Source organism: Nicotiana attenuata, chromosome 7 (assembly GCF_001879085.1).
Source record: "Nicotiana attenuata strain UT chromosome 7, NIATTr2, whole genome shotgun sequence".
Taxonomy (NCBI): Eukaryota; Viridiplantae; Streptophyta; class Magnoliopsida; order Solanales; family Solanaceae; genus Nicotiana; species Nicotiana attenuata.
The window spans coordinates 98304772-98310647 of NC_031995.1; positions in this window are offsets into that span (position 1 = coordinate 98304772).

Sequence of the window (5876 nt, forward strand, 5' to 3'; positions counted from 1 at the left end):
CAAATCCCGGCGAAAAACCGAGGATACCCCCCGCAAAAATAACAACAGTTACCAGTCGAGTATTCAGATGGCTCCATATGAGGCTTTGTATGGGAGGCGGTGTAGATCTCCAGCTGGTTGGTTTGAGCCGGGCGAGGCCAGGCTATTGGGTACAGACTTGGTGCAAGATGCTTTAGACAAGGTGAAGGTGATTCAGGAGAGGCTTCGTACACAGTCGAGACAAAAGAGTTATGCCGACAGGAAGGTTCGGGATGTGTACTACATGGTTGGTGAAAAGTTTCTGTTGAAGGTTTCACCCATGAAGGGTGTTATGAGGTTTGGGAAGAAAGGTAAATTGAGTCCTCGGTTGATTGGGCCTTTTGAGGTGCTTCGGAGGATTAGGGAGGTGGTTTATGAGCTTGCTTTGCCACCCAGCTTGTTGAGTGTGCATCCGGTATTTCATGTTTCTATGCTCCGAAAGTATATTGGGGATCCGCCTCAAGTTTTGGACTTCAACACAGTTCAGTTAGATGATGATTTGACATATGATGTGGAGCCAGTGGCTATTTTGGAGCGGCATTTTCGAAAGTTGAGGTCAAAGGATATAGCTTCAGTGAAAGTGCAGTGGAGAGGTCAGCCCGTTAAGGAGGCTACCTAGGAGACCGAGCGGGAGATGCGGAGCAGATATCCTCACATATTCGAGGCTTCAGGTATATTTCTTGACTCGTTCGAGGACGAACGTTTGTTTAAGAGGGGGAGGATGTAACGATCCGGCCGGTCGTTTCATGAATTACCGCCCTGTCCTCCCCATTTCTGCTTCTTGTTGCTTTGTTCAGCTGTATTATGTGTGACCGGGTTGGTTGGCTCGGGTTCGGAGAGGTTTTGGTAAGGTTTGAGACACTTAGTCTCTTTTAAGAAAGCTTAAGTTGAAAAAATCAACCGGATGTTGACTTATGTGAAATAGGTCTTGGATGTGAATTCCGATGATTCGGATAGCTTCGGGAGGTGATTTGGGAGTTAGGAGAGTGATCGGAATGTGTTTTTGAGGTCCGGAGTAGATTTAGGCTTGAATTGGCGAAATTGAAATTTTGGCATTTTTCCGGTTGATAGGTGAGATTTTGATATAGGGGTCGGAATGGAATTCCGTAAGTTGCAGTAGGTCCGTTGTGTCATTTGGGATGTGTGTGCAAAATTTCAGGTCATTCAGACGTGGTTTGATAGACTTTTTGATCGAAAGCGGAATTTGGAAGTTTTTAGAATATTAGGCTTGAATTCGATGTGATTTGGTGGATTCAATGTTGTTTGAGGTGTTTTGAAGATTGGTACAAGTTTGGAGCGCGGTATGTGACTTGTTGGTGCTTTTGGTTGAGGTCCCGGAGTCCCCGGGGTGATTTCGGGTGGTTGACGGAAAGATAGGAGTTTGGAAATGGCAGCTGAAGTGTTGAGACTGCTGTCATAACCGCATCCGCGGTTGAAGGATCGCAGGTGCGAAAACCGCAGATGCGGAAGATCAGTCGCAGAAGCGGAAGGAGTCAAGGGAGGTAGGAACTGCACCTGCGATGGAGCAGGTGTGGGTGGTGCATCGCAGATGCGGAAATTGAACGTTTTAGTGGGGATCGCAGAAGCGGCGCTTGGGACCGCAAAAGCGGTTGCGCAGGAGCGAGTAAAGGACTGCAGGTGCGGAATCCCTGGGTCAGAATGTATATAATTTTTCCTTCACGATTTTCAGAGTTTCCACCATTTTTAAACACGATTTCTGGAGCTTTTGGGCGATTTTGAAGAGGGAATTCAAGGAGACTTCATTGAGGTAAGGTTTTAGATCATAAAAACTTGTCCTTATGGTATTATTTCACGGATTAGACGGGAAATTTGTGGAAAAATTAGGTAAATATGGAGGAAACTAGGGCTTGGGAACTTAGGTCTTTGATTAAGGATTTGAAGGGCCATTTGTGGTCGGATTTCAGAACTTTTGATATGTATGAACTCGTGGGAGGATAAGGAGTCTAATGATGTAAAATTTATCGAATTTCAGGATGTGGGCTCGAGGGTCGGGTTCGGTTAATTTCGGGATTCGCGTTGTTTTTCGATTGTTTTTGAGTGGGCTTTGTCCCCTTAGCATATTTTGATGGTTATGTACTCATTTTGTCTAGATTTGGAGCATCTGGAGGCCGATTCGAGGGGCAAAGGCATCGTGAGCTAGAGTTTGGGCCGGATTGAGGTGAGTAACGATTTTAAATATTGTCCTGAGGGTATGAAACCACAGATTACACGTCGTTGTGCTATGTTGAGGTGACGCACACGCTAGATGACGAGCGTGGAGTCGTGCACCGTTGGGGATTGTGACTTAGTCCATCCCGAATGACTGTTTTACCGTGTATTTGATTGAAAATTGTTTGTTATCATCATGCTTTGGGCTGAATGCCATATTTGGGCTTTGTGCCAATTGTTTGGACCCATAGGGGATTTTTACTGCTATTTCCTCACTGTTTTGAATTTATATCTATACTCAGTCATGCTAAATTATATTGTTTTCATAACTCATCCATGCTTACTCTGTTTTAACACTTTAAAAGATATTTTGGGCTGAGCATCATATTTTACTGTGCCCGAGTGGCTTTTAGAGATTTCTGACTGAGTAGGGCCGAGGGCCTATGTTGTGAGGATTATTATGGGATCGGGCTGCACGCCGCAGCGGTATTGTACTAATTATAATTATGAAGTCGAGGACCTGAGATGTACGCCACGAGGTGGCTTGATATGAGGCCGAGAGCCTATTGATTATGCCACGAGATGGCTTGATATTGCGCTTTGGGCCGTAAGGGGCCCCTCCCAGAGTCTGTACACCCCCAGTGAGCGCGGGTACCCATTGTGATATGAGATATAGCCCGAGGGGCTGGTGTTGTTCCATGTTATTGCCCGAGGGGCTGATTCTGTTGACATTGTGCCCGAGGGGCGGATTTTGTGTGTTATCCTTTCTAGCTGCCTTTTTATTTACTTGTCTAACTGTTAAAACGGTGTTTCAAAGTAGCTTATTCTAAACTAAGGTGTTTTATGAGATTTCACTATTTAAATGTGCTTTATTGACTTTACTCTGCCTCTTTATAGCATGTTGTTGTGATTTTACGGGATTTCTTATCGCTCAGTCTTTATTTATTCTTATTACCTACTGAGTCGGAGTACTCACTTTACTCTCTGCACCCTGTGTGCAGATTCAGGCGCTTCAGGTCCTGCTAGCGAGGGTTGATAGCTTCCAGCAAATTTTCCGGAGTCCACTAGGTAGCTGCTCGGTTTTCGCAGCTTAGTGTTTCTCCCTCTTATCATTATTTCTATCCCTCGTACTGGATTTTGTAATAGACTGTGTAATTCCTTTTCCACATTTCGAGACTTACGTTAGATGCTCATGACTGGTGACACCCGATGTTGGACTGTGTTGGTTTTTCTTCCGCAAATTGTACTATTTCACTTCTATTTTGGGATTATTAGCATGTTAATGACTTAAATTGTGTTATTATTATTGTTTTAAATGAATTGGGAGTTGTGTCGGTTGGCCGTGTCTTCACGAGAGGCGCCATCACGACCGGGTCTGGGTTTAGGATTGTGACAGTCTCGTGAAAGGCGACGACTGTTTTCTATGTAAGGAAAACAATCAATTAATAGCTAATGAACATTTATTATTGTTAAGAAAGCAAGATCAAGAAGAATAAACAAGAATTTGAATAGATTAGGATTTGCATTATGGAATAGATGCTTGCTATGTTTCGCAAAAAACTAAAAATAGAGTTAATTCCTCAAATGATCACTCAACTAATTGAAATTATGTAATACGAGTATTTTTTTTTTTAAATCCCCAAAATGTCAGTTATCTATAGAACTTTCACTTATTCTTCAAATAATTGAGTAACCTTTTGGTAGATGAAATTAAAAAAAAAATGTGACTACTTGAGTGACCATTCAAAAACCTCATTTTGAGAGCCAAATATTTGACTAACCTTTTTGTTTGGTGTAACTGAAGACAAAATAATTCTAATATATTTTGAATATTCTAAGCTCTTTAAGTTTTTTCTAGGAGAAATGTGATCTTACACAGGAGCTAAGTCCTTTCTTGTAATTCTTTTTGCATTTTATGGCTGCTACATAACTTTACATGATTAAAATAAACCAAGAAAATGCAAACTCAAGATAAAATAAGCTAAAAATAACTGTAAAAATGAAGAACTTCAAGCTGAATAAATTAGATAGGGTCATGTTAGGATGGAAAATGCTAACTCAATAAGTAAGAATTACTTATCACCATAACAAAGCTTACTTATTTAATAATTGAAACAAGAAGATAAAAAGGTAAAAGCACAATAGAGTTTAATTAACAAATTGTCTCACAATAGCTAATGAAAAAAATAACATCCAAGGCCCGAAGACTCCTCCGTAAATAACGCTATGCTGAAATGATCACTTCCGGCCTGATATAGAGCCCACATTCACATTTAGGTCCATCCACGGACCTCAAGCCGATTCGGATCGTACCGCACTGGGCTAATAATCTTTCAAGGATCCACAATAACCCTTTTCCATGACACATAAGAACAACCGTCAAATACGGAACAAACTCACACGGTCCACAGCCCAAGGAATAGAATGCCTCTTAGGCATAAACTCTCGCATTTGCGATATTAACATAACCTCCATACTTGGTTTCAATCTTTAACAATCAAGTGACAAACATTTTACATTTATACGAATCTCCCTGTGGGATACGCTCCCACGACCTTCCGTACCAGGTAACAAGTTTGCACATCCATACCACTGGCCATACTAATGTTGTAAAGCGGATCAAGGATCCGCAAATCAGTATACAAAGCCTCTTACATATGACACCGACCTCAGGTGACGCTAAAGACAATACCAGCTTACTCTAAACATCTGAATACTTTCCTGCTCATTCGAGCTCGTGACATTCTTGTCAATACCAAACTGCAACCTCGATCCTCAACTTTCAAATTTCATGCCGCTCACCGCACCTATCCTACCAATGTGCGAGAGCACAAGAATTCCATCATAACTCCTGAACCACTAATAGGATACACACTTCATCATATAGAAACCTTTCACTTAACTCATTTCAGGAGAACCATTGCAACACGCGACTAAATTCCCATAACCGCATAAACTACAATCCTCAAGTAGGGGTCTAAGCCACCATAACTCTTCCTGGGTCCGTCTACATTTATCAGACCATTATAATTGAATACCCCCCAAATAATCAAATTATAGCGGCCGCCAAGCCTCACACGTATCGCCCTCAATCACCTGCATAACTTAACACGACGAAGGAACTGATCATTGCCACCACCATGCTGATTCAACCAATTGCTAGCCGAACCAACTTCTTCTAATTTACTGTGGACTTTCCTTAGAAATAACAATGTCTCCATTCAAAATATAACGAACTCAATCCACGCTCATGAGTGACCCCATTTCACGAGATCACATTGTCTCAAAACCCACGAACCATCTCATACCCTCTTTGTGCGCACATTCGCATCTTCAACTGGTACACCCATTCTGATAATTTCTCTATGAATCAGAAGTTATTTTTTCCCATTCCTCCAATGCTACACCGCAGACCGAAGATAACATAGAACACTCCAAGCCCTTTTCATAATCCGCTGCAAAAGCTCGATACTTAACCATACCACGGTCTCGAAATCCTTAGGCACCGCACTTTAATTTTTTTGAATCCACTAGGACCGTTGTTGAGAGTCACCAGCTCTGACTTTGTCCCGAATATAATCAACTCCAAAACTCTGCTAGCACATAAACACTCTCTCAAAGAAGCACCCGGCTGAATCACTTCCTTTGTACACCACACCTGCACGAAGCATAAACTCTGAGTCTTCCCA